Source organism: Dendropsophus ebraccatus, chromosome 2, assembly GCF_027789765.1.
Source record: "Dendropsophus ebraccatus isolate aDenEbr1 chromosome 2, aDenEbr1.pat, whole genome shotgun sequence".
In the NCBI taxonomy this organism is placed as follows: Eukaryota; Metazoa; Chordata; class Amphibia; order Anura; family Hylidae; genus Dendropsophus; species Dendropsophus ebraccatus.
Window position 1 is genome coordinate 88,975,128 of NC_091455.1, and position 19,899 is coordinate 88,995,026.

The following is a 19,899-nucleotide window of genomic DNA, read 5'->3' on the forward strand; positions in this document are numbered from 1 at the left end:
TATAGTAGTCAGTATGATGGAGGTCACCCAGCTTTCCAGCATCTTGTACTCAGTATGATGGAGGTCACCCAGCTTTCCAGCATCTTGTATAGTAGTCAGTATAATGGAGGTCACCCAGCTTTTCAGCATCTTGTATAGTAGTCAGTATATGGAGGTCACCCAGCTTTCCAGCATCTTGTATAGTAGTCAGTATAATGGAGGTCACCCAGCTTTCCAGCATCTTGTATAGTAGTCAGTATAATGGTGGTCACCCAGCTTTCCAGCATCTTGTATAGTAGTCAGTATAATGGAGGTCACCCAGCTTTCCAGCATCTTGTATAGTAGTCAGTATGATGGTGGTCACCCAGCTTTCCAGCATCTTGTATAGTAGTCAGTATAATGGTGGTCACCCAGCTTTCCAGCATCTTGTATAGTAGTCAGTATAATGGAGGTCACCCAGCTTTCCAGCATCTTGTATAGTAGTCAGTATGATGGTGGTCACCCAGCTTTCCAGCATCTTGTACTCAGTATGATGGAGGTCACCCAGCTTTCCCAGCATCTTGTACTCAGTATAATGGAGGTCACCCAGCATTCCCAGCATCTTGTACTCAGTATGATGGAGGTCACCCAGGTTTCCCAGCATCTTGTACTCAGTATAATGGAGGTCACCCAGCTTTCCCAGCATCTTGTACTCAGTATGATGGAGGTCACCCAACTAGATAGATAGGCATGGTAACTTGCTTATGTTCTCTATGGGTAACATAATCGGTTGGGGGCCCACTCAGACTCGCTCGTCCCTCCCTAGACTGAACAACTAGCTAAGCCCCTGTGTACAATTGTCTGCAGGAGCGCCAATCAGGAAAGCCACGGATGGCCACAGAGGCACCTGTCCTCCTATGCACGGGTTAGTACCTTTATCAGGGGTCGGGTGGTTTAGAGGGCTTGGCTTTAGAGGTGGCGCTCATTGTAGTATCATTTAATCTATCATATCTAAATCCTTCAGCCTCCCACTACATTTGTAGTTTGATTGTGGGGGTTGTCTGGAGGGGTGGGAGGCTGTGAGATTTAGTCTATGTCACTATTATGGGGTATCATGGGGGGGGGGGGGGCGCCGAAAGAAAGTTTCGCACAGGGCACCATCTACCCTAAGGCCGGCCCTGCTACTACTACTAGAACAGCCCTATAATCAGTACTAGATTTACAGCAGTCTCTGTATGAATAAAAATCCATGTATGACTTCAGATTCCTGTATCATTTCCTGCAGAGCCACCTACAGGCATCTTGTCCTAAGGGTGCGTTCACACGTACAGAATCTGCAGCAGATTTGATGGTGCAGATTTGATGCTGTGTTCAGTTATTTAGGTGAAATCCGCTGCATATTTGGTACGTGTGAACGTACCATTAATGAGCAAACTGCCCTGTGTACAAAGCAGGAGTGAACAGTGAATTCTCCATACTAAGTAGTATGACTACCTAGGATATCAATGCAATGTGGATAGTAACTATTGTAAATAACAAGGTATACTTTTTTACCATAATTGTAACCACAATGTACAATAAACTCCAACATCTGGATGCGGTTTATCAATAATTATTATTCTAGTCAGCAAATTCTGTGCTCCTTAATTTTGTTAAACATCTCCCAGCTCCCAATTTCCACTTTACTGAATGATACATAGAGCCTGGAGCAGCGGTTCTGCGAGAGAGCTGTGTTGGCCTTGGGCCATTTCAGTTTCTGCCGGCTATCATGAAAGCTATGTAGCCTTTTACCTCACAAGTTCTAAAAGTGGACAAAATCCTACACATGATTTTACTTATAAAGCCGATTACTACCTGAGGTATGGATAGAAGGACACCAAACACATAGTTGTATATCTTTTTTATTAAGTCAATTTTATTACTGCTATTACTTCTCAGAAGAACAAGGAATACGCTTCTTGTTTCTCAACGAAATCCAACAGAAAATCTATATTTCTTACCAGAAGCAAGCAAACATAAAGAATAATAGGCCTAATGCTTTAGGAAGACAGGAAAGGGGCTTTCAGAGTTTAGAAAAACCTGTCTGCTTTCTTCCAGTAACAGCACCACATCTGATCAGAGGTCGAGTGGGATATTGCAGTCTATCTTACATCATGGTTAGTGTGGATGGTTACTTAGCCTTGGTTTATCCCTTGTCATTACATTGACTTATAGGGCCACTTTATATGGTGGATTTGGTAGTTTCCTAACAGGAGCTGCCCCTTGGCTGGGTCCTTCCCGGAGGGATATCTGGCTAGTCCTGTGTTTTGAGACTCTTCAATGAGGCTCCACGGACTCCTCTTTTGCATATTCATGTTTCCCAGGGGGCAATGCACCTAGGACTTCACTGCATTGAGCGCTTTCACTAGCAGCCGGCGGTGTTGTCGTTTGGCTGATCTCCCTGAGTTCAGCAATCTGTTTCTCTTATGGCTCTACTAGGCATTGCTCCCACCTAGCCAGAATCCTGCTCCACACTGATGAGGGGTAACACCCCGAAACAGCTGTATGTGGATGGTTACTTAGCCTTGGTTTATCCCTTGTCATTACATTGACTTATAGGGCCACTTAATATGGTGGATTTGGTAGTTTCCTAACAGGAGCTGCCCCTTGGCTGGGTCCTTCCCGGAGGGATATCTGGCTAGTCCTGTGTTTTGAGACTCTTCAATGAGGCTCCACGGACTCCTCTTTTGCATATTCATGTTTCCCAGGGGGCAATGCACCTAGGACTTCACTGCATTGAGCGCTTTCACTAGCAGCCGGCGGTGTTGTCGTTTGGCTGATCTCCCTGAGTTCAGCAATCTGTTTCTATCATGGTTAGTGAGGCAGAGAAAAGATATACAGTTACATGTCCCTCCAGATTGGCCTATGGCCCTGCAGTGCTGATCCAGAGAAAACCCCATGAGGTAGAAACCAATCTTCCTAATTTTAGGAATATTTAAAGTTATTAACTATAACCTGTAATAATATAATTGTATACTATTAATATTGCCCTAGGCAGATTTCCATCCTTCCTCCCCACCCTGAAAACACACACAAATCTTTAAAGGAAATCTGTTTGCTGTAATTTACCTCCTGTCAGGGTCACTGTCATCAGTAGTGGTACACCCCAGAGGTGCCCACCACTGCAAGAGTGGCCCCGGTGGCTCCTTCACAGTTCCCTCTGTACACATGGCCTCTGGGGAACTCCTACCAGAAAACGTACCATCAAATGCAAAAACCTCATTCAGTGACTCACAGGTGACGTCTTCTTTGATCTGAGATGTTCACTTTCCCTTTTCCTCTTCATCCGGCCCAGGCCTCCATGATTTCTTGCAGCTACAATTCATCTCTTCATAACCTGCAAGACAGACATCTTATGCTGCACACTTTTCCACCAATGTCCTTCCTTTTTCCACTCCTATAGGCTCCCATACAGTAGAAACTCCACAGTTTGGCATCATGGGCATTTAATTGAGTAGGTAAGTGAGATGCCCTCTGTACGTAGGATCCCCTGCTGTACTCCCATATATTAATAATGTCCTCTTCTGTACTCCCATATATTAATAATGTCCCCTTCTGTACTCCCAAAAAGTAATAATGTCCCCGGCTATGCTCCCATATAGTAATAATGTCTCCTGGTGTGCTTCCCATATAGTAATAATGTCTCCTGCTGTACTCCCATATAGTAATAATGTCCCCTGCTGTACTCTCATATAATAATGCCTCCTGCTGTACTCCAATATAATAATAATGTCCCCTGCTGTGCCCTCCATATAGTAATAATGTCCCCTGCAATTTGTGCCCTCCATATAGTAATAATGCCCCCCTGTTGTACTCCCATATAATAATGCCTCCTGCTGTGCCTTCATATAGTAATAATGACCCCTGCTGTGCCCTCCATATAGTAAGAGTCTTCTGCTGTACTTCCATATAGTAATAATACCCCCTGCTGTGCCTCCATATAGTAATAATGTCCCCTGCTGTACTCTTATATAGTAATAGTGTCCCCTGCTGTGCCTCCATATATTAATGTCTCCTAATGTGCCCCCATATAGTAATAATGCCTCCTGCTGTACTCCCATTTAGTAATAATGTCCCCTGCTGTACTCTCATATAGTAATAATGTCCCCTGTTGTGCCTCCATATAGTAATAATGTCCACTGATGTGCCCTCCATATAGTAATGTCTCCTGATGTGCCCCCATATAGTAATAATGTTCCCTGCTGTGCCTCCATATAGTAAGAGTCTCCTGCTGTACTCCCATTTAGTAATAATGCCCCTTGCTGTGCCTCCATATAGTAATAATGTCCCCTGCTGTACTCTCATATAGTAATAGTGTCCCCTGCTGTGCCTCCATATAGTAATAATGTGCCCTCCATATAGTAATAGAGTCTCCTGCTGTGCCCCTATATAGTAAAAATGCCCCCTGCTGTGTCTCCATATAGTAGTAATGTCTCCCGATGTGCCCCCATATAGTAATAATGTCTTCTGTGCCACTGTATATAAATAATGCCCCCTGCCGTGCCCCCCAATAGTAAGTGTCTCCTGCTGTGCCCCCCACAGTAATAAAGTTCTCCCCTGTGCCTGCAATTAACCTGACCCCCCCCCCACACACACACACACACTACCCCACACAAACTATACCACCTGACACTCCCCCTTATACACACACTACTCCTCCTGAACCCCATTCCCCCACACACACTACCTCACCTGACGACCACCCACACACCCACACACACTACCAGGCATGCTGCTGTAGTAGTTTTGCAACAGGTTGGGGAAACAGTGCAGTAAATGAGGAAAGCTCAATGCTGCTCTGCCTGCCAGCCTTAATTATTACACTGTCCCCAAATTCAGTGGTCAGTGCCAGGTCCAGTGCTCTAGCCTAGCAGATAGCGAGCCTGGGCTAATGAGGAGGTGCCAGCTCCCCAGGGTATTCAGGGGTAGACTATGGCTATGCAGTGCTCACTATTTCGATGCCCACAGCCTGGAGCAGAGGCGCAGTGAGGAAAGAGACCAGGGGAACGGTGCCGGTACCTGTCACACCCGTAACTGGGGAGCCCATCAGCTGTCACGACACCGCTCACTTAGGGGTCCAGGTCATACAGGTGCAGGATGCCATGGAGAAGAAGAACGTCGAGAGGCAGGAGAGAGGCTGGGCAAGAGCGTGGTGCCGCTGTGGCCGGCCGTGGCGCACGCGTCCAATAAACAAGTGTCGGATGACGTCATTGGACTACTGTCTGGCCGGTATGAGGGGCAGTCAAATAGTGCAGACAGGCCAGGGATCCCTATTAGAGGCCACGGCTGTTGTTTTGTCAGTGCTGGCGGACAGCTGGTGGCAGAGGCAAAAAATCTTTTGGGGCTAGGCTGAATTAATTTGGCCAATCAAAGCTGAGCAACCTAAGTCATCTGACAAAGGGAGGATGGCTTAACAGGGCTTAGACCCACCTCCCTCTTGATGATGTAATTGTCACAAAATGGCTGCCACAGTGCAGCCTGGGGTCAACAGTCATTGGGTAAGAATGAGTTTACTTCACTTCCTGGTGGGGCATTGACAGGGAAGGGGAATAGGGAAGGGGGTAGATAGGTGATTGAAGCATATTACAAAGTTATATAACTTTGTAAAGTGTTTTAATTACTGGGTAAAAGCTTTTCCGTGGAGTACCCCTTTAATAAACTTTGAACATATTTTTTTGAAGTGCACAAAATCTCATTAGCCAAAATAGTGCAAAGCAATGATAAATGTTCTCTACATGTTTAGACTTTTACATCAGTCAATTTCTCACTTAACTTGAATGACAAAGCTGAATTCTCAATTAAATGTTGAAAATTTAAGTAATGGTTGTGTACATCACTCAATTCGACTGATTTCATGGGGTATAATATGGCCTGAGGGGGTATGAATTGGCCTAGGCTATTTTAACCACAGGTATAGTCTGGACTGGGGGTATACTCTGGCCTGTTACATTGGGCACTCCAAACTCTGTTCTGTAACACATTGTCTGTATTTATGGATGTACATGGAATGCGTGAATGCCCCCATACATTCAAGCATTTTTCCATACTTGTCTGAAGTTTTTGCATGGTACTGTATTTTTAAAAGGTTAAGAAAAATACTTTCAGAAAGTTAAAGGAGAAGTCCAGCGAAAATTTTTATTTAAGTATTGTATTGTCCCCCAAAAGTTATACAAATCACCAATATACACTTATTAGGGTAAGTGCTTATAAAGTACTTTTTTCCCTGCACCTACTACTGCATCAAGACCTCAGTTCCTGGATAAAATGGTGATGTCACGACCCGACTCCCAGAGCTGTGCGGCTGTGGCTGCTGGAGGGGATGATAACATTTAGGTTAAGAAGCTGGAAACAAGTAATGATAATGATATAATTATAAAAGAGCCAGTACATATCAGCTGCTGTATGTCCTACCTTTGTCCATTACAGGAAATGTTCAGAGCAGCAATCCCTATAAAAAAACCTTCTCCTGCTTTAGACCGTTTGTGTCAAGGACAGAGGTGGCAACAGAGAGCTTTGTGTGAGACTTCCTGCAGGGCATACAGTAGTTGTTATGTACTGGAGTACTTTCTGACACCAGTTGATTTCAAAACATTTTTTTTTCTCCAGAGTACAATTGTAAAGCAATGCTTCTAAGGGAAAAGACATCTTTAACATGGTATGTAATAAAGAACAATGTATGAGTATCATTGATTTATACTACACTACTTCAAAATACCCCATTGGCCATAAAAGTTAGTCTAACAAGAACATGAATGTAAATGGGGCAGGGAATTTACCCCTAATATCTTTCTACTTCTGGTAGTCTAAATTGTAACACTAAGGGTGGGTTCACATAATTGCAGTGGATTTCACACTATGAGTTCCACAGTGAAATCCGCTGCTGTGGTACTGTTATTTTGAATAGGTTTATATACTCGCAGCAGAATTTTCATTCCGCTGCGATTATGTAAAGCGCCATCCCCCTTATCCCCGGTGAAAACGTTACAGGTCCGTGCTCTGGCCTGTTCTGTGGCTTCCAGCTCCCTGACGTCAGCCAATCAGTGCGTTTTCCCGCCACAATAAGTGATTGGCTGAGCGGGGTGTCAGGGAGCTGGGAGCCACAGAAGCCGTTCGTAATGTGGAGTGGTGAAGTATTCACCAGGCAGCGACGGGTTAAGGGAGACGGCTCTTTACAATTAAAATTCTGCTACGAGTGTGAAAACTTATTCAAAAACAGAGTGCTGTAAATCGCTGCAGAGTGTGAAATCCACTGAGATCCAGTACGTGTGACATCATCATTATAATCAACCTACAATTGTCTAGAATAGCATGATGCAATTTTCATTATCTATGTTTTTCTATTTATATTGGTGCTTTCACAGATTATTTTTTTTTAAGCTATTAAGTTCTAAAATATTTTTAACAATGTAAGATAAAAAAAAGGGTTAATAAGACTTAATGCACATTTCCTTTCTAGGTCCTGCATTAGGATGGTAGCCAGGAGGCTCTTGGGTGGAATTCCACTAATTGCTGAGTCTGGTTTTATTTTAGTATCTTTTGTTAAGTTTTTGTACTGTTCATCCACAAATACTCGTTTTCAGAGTGTAATAAGATGACCATATGTTATTTATTTATAAAATGAAGACTGACTCACATGTATGGTTTGTAGAACGAATGCTACCAATTGAGAGCAAATTCACCAGGGAATAATTCTGGAAAGAATCTATTGCAGCCAAATGGATATTTCCAGCCTAGAATCACGGAACCCAGGACAACGTATAGGAGTCTCTACTCATTTACGGCTAACTTTTTTCACCAACATGCAAGTGTTCCACATGTCCAATTTTTCAGTTACTGAAACGTTCATGTGGCAGAAATGCAGCCAGAAAATTAATACACATGTAAGATATATTGTATGCATGTAGTGTAACATTGTAACTTGGTCTTATCATATTAGTTTTATTATCATCACAAATGCTGAAAAGAGCTGTGGCATAAGTAAAACATATTAAAAGATCTAAGAAGGCATCTTGGTGAAATTGAGCGAAATTTACTAAACTATATATGCTAGTTTTCTGGCATCAAAAAAATTCTAAACTTTTGAATCAGTGCATTTTTGAAAGATTCGGCAACTTTTTTTAAAAAATGTTGTACCTTACACAGATGTAGGTGGGGCTTAGTTTGAGGGCATGGTCTCTGAATGCCTGATAGATAATTTATACCACAAATTGGCATAAATTGTAGCTGAAATCTATGACATCTTAATAAATATGTAGAAACTTACTCCAGTGTACTTTATAGGAGAAGACCGGCACGGGGTGAAAAAATTATTTTGGGCTGGGAGTGGGGGAACATAAAGAACAAGTTAGTGTCACTTGTCCCGGTGCCCATGCAGCGCAACTCCACGACCTGCTCCTGCACCACAGCCAGCTGTCTTCTTGGCTCACCTCCATTTATGTCACAACTCGGTTGACGGATGCCCTGCTCAGGCAGTCAGTGACTGGGGTGGGACACTGCTGCAGTCACCGATTGGCTGAGCATGCTAAATCACCCCAGTTGTTAATGTTCAACCCTGATCATGAAACATGGAAGCCGGGAGAAGATGACAGCCAGAAGGGTACAGGAGCCCGGTGATGTGGCACTGCACGGGCACAGGTAAACATAGTGTCTTTTTTATTCCCCCCCCCCCCCCACACACACACACACACACTCCTTTAACTAGAGTTTATAAAATGTTGGTCTTTAAAAAACGTCCTCTATAGTCAATGCAAATGGGCACGTACACCTCTACAACCAACCTGAAAAATGTAGAGAAACAGATAAAAAAATATGATGGAAGGAACAGTAAACCTTTCTTGTAATTTATACAACAAAACATTAGAACCTGATCTGCTGTTGATGAATTATTGCTGGCACAGGCACTGCGCCTCTTGGACATGCACCATCAGTAAGACAGATTGTTTTATTCAGATAATAGGGTAAGGTTATAAAAGTGCTTATACAGGTAGTGATGGAAGAGGATACATGCTTGACTTAGTTCAATTTTCCAACAATACGGTTCACCCAATGTACAGTTGCCGTTGGTCTTTGTTGGAAGTCTAGCTGTAGTAGCCAAGTGAGAACAGCTTAAATGTGCTGGTTATTATATACCTAGAAAACACAAATAGCTTATTGTCTGTGGAGCAGCGGGTCAGGGGTTTTATGCACAGGTCCTCCTATAAAAGGCAATAATTAAAAGCAAAGTTTGGTTTAGGTATTTAGTAATCACTGATGGTGAAACTCATTTCCTCCAGTGGGAAAATAAATAACTCTGATGACCCGGAAAGTTCTGACAGGAATATGGGCACTCGCTTGATCAAACCCCACACCTAAGCATAAGATGGTATTAAGTACAAAACTGTTAACATGCTTGGTCTGACAAGGCCTTCAGAAACTCTCCTGACAACTGACTATGTCAAAGTAATTTTCTTAACGCAATATGTGCTGAATTTTGTGAACTCCTTCACTCACAATCTGGAGACACTCTAATGCTCTGCCATTTATGTGGATGTTACTGCAAACCACACATACTTTTTAACAAAGTTTAGCCAAAAAGTAAGAATACTCCTTTAGGGTACAAACACACACAGCAGATACGCAGCAGATTTGATGCTGTGTTCAGTTATATAGATCTAATCTGCTGCGTATCGCAGCAGTAAATACACAGCATATACGGTGTGTGTGTTTGTACCCTTAAGGTGCCTTCACACCTACTGGATCTGCTGCAGATTCTCAGGGAGATACGAGCCATCCCGAGCCATGAGAAGAGAGCTGTGCCCGGCAGCAGCAGCACAGCTCAAGGGAGCCTGCACGATTGGTCTGTGCAGGAGGATGGGTGCCTCTGTCAGTACGCTCTGGCCGCTGTTAGTGTTACGGTCTCACCCCTAAAAAGGTTCCACTTTCACAAATGTCACCACCAAAATTCAGTTTGGAGGTGACACCTGACAGTAGATTATGAAATTTTAAAGCTTCAAAATTCATCTGAACTGTGCAAGTCGCAGGCTGTGATCTACGGATGTGGTCCCTGCAGCTCTTACAGGTGCATAGTTGAACACAAGGCCATAATTTGACACAAAGATGCAGGCAATTCTTTTTTTTTAATTCCTAAACACTTTGTAGCTCAAAGGAGAAGTCTGTGGAAAAGTTTTATTAAAGTATTATATTGCCCCGAAAAGTTATACAAATCACCAATATACACTTATTAGGGGAAATGCTTTTTTTTCTGCACTTACTACTGCATTAAGGCTTCACTTCCTGGAGAACATGATGATGTCACGACCCAACTCCCAGAGCTGTACGGGCTGTGGCTGCTGGAGAGGATGAATGCAGAGGGATGCTCAGTGTCCCTCCAGCTCTGGGAGTCGGGTCGTGACATCACCATTTTATCCAGGAAGTGAAGCCTTGATGCAGTAGTAAGTGCAGGGAAAAAAGCACTTTATAAGCTTTTTTCAGTAATAAGTGTATATTGATCATTTGTATAACTTTTGGGGGGCAATACAATACTTGCATCATTTTAAAAAAAAATTATCGCTGTACTTTATGCATAAATGAAAGCCCAGATTTTTTTGTCTAAATGTGCATCTTCTAATACTCAGGAGTAGGGATAGTCTGAACCTGCTTCGGTTCGGGTTCGTTTGTCTGAAACCACTGAAAGTAGGCGGATGTGGGCAATCAAGAGGTCAGATAGTCCCCTAAAAAAGGGGAAGGGGGAAAGTAACAGTTAGCCTACTCCTGAGTTTGCAATTTTAAGCTGATTTTATTGCTGATAGTAAGGATGCAAGTCTAGCACTGACATCAATACAGCTATAACATAATATTCATTTTGTGCATTCATAATAGATTAAAATAAGCTGAGAACATTAATAAAAAATGTGTATTCAATAATCAACACCTACACGTAGTATATACGGCTGTGCCTTGTCTGAAAATATTAATTGGTTCGAAAGTGCTCCCTATGTAGGAGATGACTGAGACCATCTGGAGAAAGCAGCTAGAGCTCTGCTAGCATGCACACGGGAAGACAAAAGAAAATTAGGAATCCTAAAATAAGTCCCTTAATTTACTTCTTTTATATCAACATATCAATGGCAATTCATGTCTGGATACAATTTTTTTTTTAACTAAGCTGTAAGACCCAGCAAGAAATCTACAAAGGAAAAAACAACTTTGTTCAGCATCCACACCCACAGACAGCTGTGGAGTTATTTCTTGGACTCATCGATACATGGCCAATTGACTATTTAAATATACAATTGACATTATTACATTTCCTGCTGTTTGCTAACAATGGCATAAAACATCCTTTGTGGCTTTTACTCTCTGTCCTTATTTGGTCATTAAATACTAAAACATTTGTTTTTGTGTATATAAAGATCTATTCATAACTAAAGTGTCTTACACGAAGTGAAGCAATACATGATCTATTCCAAATACTTTTAGAATATTGGTTAAAGATACATTACATTGTTCTATTATTCTATTTATAGTAAGGTGAGCTATACTTACCCCAAGACCCCATGGTGTCTACAGGCCACCCAGCAACATAAAAGCTAGGACTTTGAAAGGGCTTACTACTCCAATGTTATCCGTTATCATGCTGGGCAACGATGTAATCACACTCTATAGAGTATTATTTAATAAATAATTAATATCTTCATTGTGTTTAGAGATCATATACAGTGTGAGTAATATCACATTTATATTGTGCTAGGCCACTATTGTTTAATGGGTGGGGATCTCACCCCGCCGATCAGCAGAAGGTGCTCCCATTAACTTGTGAGAGTTGCATAAATGGTTAGGCCCCCATGTTTTACGTTTTTCACAAAACTCCCAGCAATATATAAACAGCATAACTTGCAACGTTACTGTGTTTACACAAATTCAGTTAAAGTCAATGGGAGCCAGACAGTTAGCTTATCTATTTTCTGCTTCTAGATTATTTTTGGCAGGTGCAAACATGATGGACGGGCTGAGACACCATCGTTTATAAAGACGGGAATACCCCTTAAGCCTGATGCTCACTGTAAACAAGCACCAATCTTGTAGATTGGGGCTCGTATACAGAGCCAGTTACAAGGCGCAGGCATCATGCAGGGAGAGACACACAAACTATTGTTGCATCATTTACAGTCCTGAGCACTTGTTGGTCCCACATCATCTATTACATGGGGGAGATATGTGGCCGATGAACAATGACATTTTTTTTTTTAAAGTAAAGATGACCCATGACTGGCCATATTAATAAGGCTGATGCCAGCCTGTGTGGCAGATAACTGACTCCTGTAACCGAGCTCTTACATGTTATATAGCCTCAACCGACTGTCAGCTTCCACCTAAATGGTCTGCTTGCTGGGACAGACAACCAAGATTATACTTCATTTCCAAGTGTGGCATTATTAGAAACAAGGTACACAGGGTGCTAGGCTCACATGTACCTAAGCTGGCAGCTCCTCTCTTCCTCTGCAACTTTTCTTAATTCACATTTTCCCCTGGTAAAAAGTAGTTAGTAGAAAGAAATCTGTAGCAGGTCAGAGATTCATGGATTGCTGGATGATCTGTGCTTACTGCGGACAAGGCATTAGCATCTAGGTCCCACCAGTGGTAGCACTAGGGTGCTGGGTGCCTCTGCCCCCCCCCCACACACACAAAAAAAAAAACCACAGACACACACATATATATATATATTTCTATGTATGATAATCCTAGATTTATATAGTGACAATTACCTAATACTTCCATACACGTTGTAATACAATCTTACTGTTACTTACTAAGCCCAAGGACCAACATTACTAATAATCCCACTATACAAGGGACAAATAATACAGCTACCTCATGACTCCACAGTAACTAAATAAGAGAATCATACTTACCAAATAAAACCCCCTATATAAAGACCAATATTGCACTCCAAGCTATACAAGTTTTTACAGTCTAGTTGCATCCAGTGACTCGCAGGTCACATTCTCCTTCCTTTTTTATTCAGCTCAACCAACATGAAATTTTTTCCTGGACACACTTCTCCGTAGAATCATCTACATATCTTGGTCTCTGCACTCTCTACCATTATCCTACCTTTTTCTTTACCCATAATGCCCCAGATGGTAATTATGTAGATAGGTCGCCCCAGTAAGTAATAAGTACCCCTGGGTACATGGGTGTACCCACTTTGTAGACGGTTCCTCTAGTAGGTAGACACTACCATTGTGCATATCAGGATAGTGTCGGGATACAGAAAAAAATTAGTTCTTACAAATAAATGAAATGTATTTTTAACTTTTAAGACTTCATGGCTCAGCAGAAATGTGTGTTGTAATGTGAGTGCTGTGACTTGTCCATATTTGGAATTTCATTGTATTTTCCAGGACTTTGAAATGTGCTGTTTGCTTTCTCTCGACACTCTGTGGGAGTTGCTGGCTGTATCAATTAAAATATTCATCAAGTCATTTCTTGGCTACTATCCGTACCCTGTTGTGTCTAGAATTTAAACTTGTTATTTTTCATGTTTTAAGTCGTTTGTTGCTAACTGATACATTAACATATTTAAAAAAAAGTTTGTCCCTCCAAATCTCAATCCATTATTGCTTGCTACAAACAAAAACAAATAAACTATGATCTATATTTACGTAAACCCCTTAACGACCACGGGCGTTCATTTACACCCAGGCCAGGGCCTTGGCGTAGGACGACGTAAATGTAGCCCTGCTGGGGTCCCGATTGCATGGCCTGACTGACGGAGGTCCCTTACCTTCCTCCATGCAGTCAGGTCTTCAGAGGCAGGCTCTATCAAAGGATCACAGATAACACTGATCCCTGCTATGCTATTACATCTAATGTATTAATGTAAAAGACCCCTAAAAGGACTTAAAAAGTGTAAAAAGAAAATCAATTAAAGTTTTAAAACTTTGCCCCTTAGCCCCCCCCCCCCCCTTTTTAATTTTATACATAAAATAATAAAGTTAATTAAACCATTCACGACCTGGGGTCATTGATTCCTTAATGCCCAGGTCATTTTAGGACATCAGCTTATGGGATCATAATGATCCCATAAGCTGATGTCCCTGTGTCTGCCCCCTCCCCTCTGTCCCCTGCCGCTGTTACAATCTTGTGACAGCGGCAGGGGAGAGGGCAGACCTCAGAGGCGCCTTCCCTCCCCACGCCGGCCTCCGTAGCCAGGAAACCGGAAGCCTGAGGCTTACGGTGTCCATGGCTACCATCGGGGGCTCTACAGATAGAAAATTCTCCCTCTGTAGAGGGAGAATTTTCTTTCAGGAACCCTATAGATGCTGCGGTCGTGCTGACCACAGTATCTATAGGTTTAACTCTCAGCACCAGGTCTCCGGCTATCAGTGATAGATGGGACCCACCCTGGATGACACAGGTGCAGCTCCTGCGTCTGTGTCATCTTGAATTGTAAATTAACGTCGCTGCAGCATCAGGCAGAGGCTGCAGCGGCGTTAATTTACAGTGCGGCGGCGGGAGAGGGTTAACATATTATATACCGTAGCTTGCATAATTGTCCGATCTATTAAAATAAAACAATATTGTTCCCGCACAGTGAAATGTTAGAAAACCTAGTAAACATGCATATCGCTGTGTTCAGACTGACCTATATAATAATAATTTTTGACCAAATTTCACCCCATAAATTATATTTTGGGGGTTCCATCATTAATTTTATGGCAGATTAAAAGATGCCATTACAAAGTAAACTTGCTCCTGAAAAAAAAACAAGCCCTCACATGGCCCTGTAGGGTTAAAAATGAAAGAGTTATGGGTCTTAGAAGATGAGGAGGAAAAAATGAAAAAGCAAAAGTGACAATTGTCCTTAAGGGGTTAAAGAGGTTTTCAAAGAATTATAACATAGTCCAAAAAACATCCAGGCGTATTGCCAAAGCCTAGACAAATTTTCTCCTGTCATGATACAGCTCTGTTTACATCTTGGCTGTTTGTTTACAAGCTGTTCTGCCCTTACACAGCATGCATAGTGGCTAGAAATGGAACTGCAGTGTATACAGAGATGATCTCATGCCTCTGCTGCTGTAGCCCTAGCCTTCTCCGACAACAGGGTTGTCACATACACAGTTATGCTGTGCAGCATAAATGAGCACACTGACACCGCATGGTAAGAATTAATTTCATATATTGATGGTTCTTACTACTTTCCCTATACTGTTTTCTTCCTATACAACTCTATAATTTCTGTATGTAGTTGTTTATACATAAAGTGAATTCCCCTAATAGCCAGATAGGCCCCTTGTAGCCAGATATGTTTGCCACCTGCAGCCAGATATGCCCCCACTTGCAGTCTGGTAAGCCCCTTCTAGCCTGGTCTGAATATTATTGCAAATAAAAGAATACTGGCAATGCATAACAGATATATAAATACTATTGATATATTTGTGGCGAATGTACAGTAATAATGAAATCCTCTTCGCTTTACATTACTGTAAATTCGCTCATTTTTAGTGGTATGCATACCTTTAGATGCAGGCACAATAGAGCTGTACAGCATGAAAAAAAAACACACCAAAGGCAGATCTTTTATTCTTTTTACTCTGATCCTGACTATCAATGCATCAGACTGTAGGCTCTAGCTAGCTATAAGCATTGGATGTGAAGCAGGGCACAGGCACATGCTATGTCTTCTGAATATGGGTACAATGACGTACCGTACCCAGAAAGACTAGCGTATGTGTAGTTTAATCATAATAGAATTGCACTGCGCATGTGAAGAGAGGATGGGCTATGCCAGGAGCATCACATGACCAGACCAGATCTCGGTGGAAAGCCCAACAAGAAGTATATTAGCAAAGGGTTAATCCTGGTTAACCCTTTCTTTACTTTATTTACCACGGTTAACCAAAATACCCCTTTAACACCCAAACAGACCATAAGCTTTTAACTACCCAACCATTAAAGTACTGTTCATCTATCATTCTTTAAAGGGAACCAATCACCACCAAACCAGCTATAAACCTAACAAACATTGCTAATAAAGCTCCTAACACAGTGCCTATGCATGTGTATGGTTTCCAAGTCCCAGCCCAAAAAGCCCCCAAAACATACTTTTATTTATTCCCCGCCATATGGTAATTCCAACTTGTCATCTTGGTGCTCCTGGGGGTCCAAACTAGTCAGTCATGGGGCTACATGTAGCGGTAATCACGCCTCTCTGGGTGTAATTGACAGCTCAGTTGGTCACCGGGGGGCAGCGCTGTCGCTTATACCAGCACCTATGTGTATATTCTTGTGAAATGTGTCTCGATTGATCTGGGAGATGCTTCCAGCAGCACGGACAGAATGACAATGCCTTTGAGGCTATTGTGGACATACACAGTACCACAGTACAGCAGGAAAATGACTGTACTGTGCACGTCTGCACAAATACAAATTAGGCGCTGGTACGAACGCTCAGGCCAGACCCTTGGTGACAAATTGAGCTATAAATTACACCCAGAGAAGTGTGATCACCAATACATGCAGCTCCATGACGTGACTAGTTTGGACCTCTGGACCGCCCAGATGACTAGTTGGAATGAATGACTACCATACAGCGCAGGAATCAATAAAAGTATGTTTTTGTGGCTTTGTGGGCTGGGACTCGGGAAACACATCTATGCTTGGGCACTGTATTAGGAGGTTTATTAATAATGATTGTTAGGTTTATATTATAATCAGAGGGTGCAGTGTGAGGTGATATTATATTCACCGGATGCAGCGTGAATCAGTATTCACGGTACAGTGTGGGGCGATATTATACTCAGAGGGTGCAGCGTGAGACAGTATTCACAGGGTACAGTGTAAGGCAGTCTTATATTCAGGGGGTGCAGCGTGAGACAGTATTCACAGGGTACAGTGTGAGGCAGTCTTATATTCAGGGGGTGCAGCGTGAGACAGTATTCACAGGGTACAGTGTGAGGCAGTCTTATATTCAGGGGGTGCAGCGTGAGACAGTACTCACAGGGTACAGTGTGAGGCAGTATTATATTCAGAGGGTATAGTGTAAGGCAGTATTATATTCACAGGGTGCAGCGTGAGACAGTATTCACAGGGTACAGTGTGAGGCAGTATTATATTCACAGGGTACAGTGTGAGGCAGTATTATATTCACAGGGTACAGTGTAAGGCAGTATTATATTCACAGGGTGCAGTGTAAGGCAGTATTATATTCACAGGGTACAGTGTAAGGCAGTATTATATTCACAGGATACAGTGTAAGGCAGTATTATATTCACAGGGTACAGTGTGAGACAGTATTCACAGGGTACAGTGTGAGGCAGTATTATATTCACAGGGTACAGTGTAAGGCAGTATTATATTCACAGGGTACAGTGTGAGGCAGTATTATATTCACAGGGTACATTGTAAGGCAGTATTATATTCACAGGATACAGTGTAAGGCAGTATTATATTATGAGTGCATACTATTACACTGAGAGATCCCAGAGAATGAGCAAGCTTTGGAATTATATGGAGAGCCGATTTACATAAGTTCACTTATAAGTTCACTTTAGGACTAGCGCTATAGGACTACTTATTTTCAATACTTCTCAAAGTATTTTGAGCATCTAAAATGTGAATGTAGGTGAAGTTTGCTTAAATTGCCATGTATTAAATCATTTAGCTGATCTGGAGTTTTTAAGTTGTCAGACCTCTGTATCCGTAAGAGGAACTCTATTTTCACTCCTACAACAGTGAGAGATTAGCAGCTTGAAATCACTTTGACAGTCTCTGTTACTCTATTGCATACCACAGGGAATTTTAATTCCAACCTGTGAAATTGTAATTGCTTCTCAAGAAGCACAGATGGATTGTGGGTAATGGCTACAGCCAAGCTCAATGTCAGAGTTGCCAGTTGCTGCCACATCACATATTACTTGCTGTTATTCAAAAAATCACTCTCGCTTTCTTCACGTGGAGCTGAACTGAGGAGTAAAACTAAATTAACGCAGGCTGTCAAATGTTCAGAGATATCAAGACAGGGATGTGACATAGGTGCGGCTTTTCATAAAGTATACACCCCCCCCCCCCATGCTATTAATCTCAAGCACCACCACATTTTTCCTTTTAATTTTCCTGAACAACTGTCACTTGTGAAGAGCTGTTTACAAAGTACAATAAGAGGAAATAAATGAGCACTTTGTGTTTAACCCCAGATGTGCATTGTATTGAAATTAAGTAACATACCGGTGTGTACACAGCAGCGCCAAAGACCTACCAGCATAAGGAGTGTGCCAAATTAATTCTAAAACTATGATGTTTCTACCAAAATGATTACTCATTACCAGGTCATGAACAAATTCTTCACATTCAAGGTTTAACATCAATTCAAGCCTACAATCACACCAGCATCAGAAATCAGAAAGCCAAGTACCATGAAGGCTCAAGTGCTGCTCCACCAGCCTATGTAGACTTCTTAAAATCAGAGAACTGGGACTATTGTAAAGAAATTCCAATATATAATAAACCATGTGGGAGAATCTTTCAGGATGTTTTGGCATATCCCCATTTCTTAACCAAAAACCACATGATGTTGGCAGCATTATCAGCAACACCTTGTAGCTATTGGTCAAGAAATGGCAGGGGCACGGTTCTGGCCACATTCCAAAAACAGAAGTGGAAATAGCTTTAGAGGTCCCAATAACTGGCCTTCAATCTTCACTCTTTGTTCAACTTATTCTTTATCATCAGATATCTCCTGAGGTTCCTTAGCCTAAAGACATATCTTCCTTCAGTTTTGAATTTACTCAAATACACGTCATTAGCAAATCTGACAATATTAGTATTAGGCTGGGTTCACACTACGTTTTTGCAATCCGTTTTTGCAAACAATGGATGAAAAATGGATGGAAAAAACGGATGCAACTCAGTTTTGATCCGTTTTTTTTTTTTACAGACACAAAAACGTGGTCGATCTCATTTTTGTGTGCGTAAAAAAAAAAAACAGATCTGTTTTGATCCGGGTTTTTTTTTTTTTTTTTTATGGAAGTCAATTGAAAAAAATGGATCAAAACGGATGCACCCAGTTGCATCCCTTTTTTCCATCCATTTTTTGCAAAAAAAATGATTGCAAAAATGTAGTGTGGACCCAACCTTACAGGTTCTACTTAAATTCTAGCAAAGAGATCAAAATCTAGTAAGGGAGGGATAGCATATTCTATATAGCATCTAAATAGCCAAGATGTGGGATGAGCAAGTCAATTTGTCTATTTTTGCACATTATCAATTAGAATATCAGGACAGAATCTACTGACTCAACTTTCATATATTCAACAGAAGTAATCAATATCTTACAGAAATAATTTATCAATAGATCCCAATGGAGGGCAAATCAGTAAGATACTAATCAGGCAGAAGTTTTCCTTAACAACTTCAAAGAGTATGAACTTTACTTCATACAGAATATTATTCATCAGCCATGCATTAACATTTCTTTGTATTTGGATACAGCTGTTAGTAAAGTTTAATTTGATAAAGGAGAACATAGCCGATTGTAAGGTGTAAATCTACTGGAGGAGGACATAGCTGCTTGCAAACGATTCATTTGAGTCTTTTACTGCAAGAAAATGTTTGTGTGTTGCAACTTCGAGCCTCTTTCTTCTTTTTCTACATCTCAAATTGTTTCCATACACCTTCAATAAGCAACAGCAGAACAAAAAGAGGAAAAAAGCAAACAGGAATAGGCATTGTCAAAGTAAAAAAAAAAAAAAATTCACTTCACCCAGAGACATTTAAAGAGAAAACGTTTTTTTTCTTAACTCCCTTTAAGGGTGCATTCAAACGTACAGGATCCGCAGCAGATTTTATGGTGAAGATTTGATGCAGTTATTTAGATCAAATCTGCTGCGATACGGTGTGTGAGAAGCTACCCTAAGGGGGGTA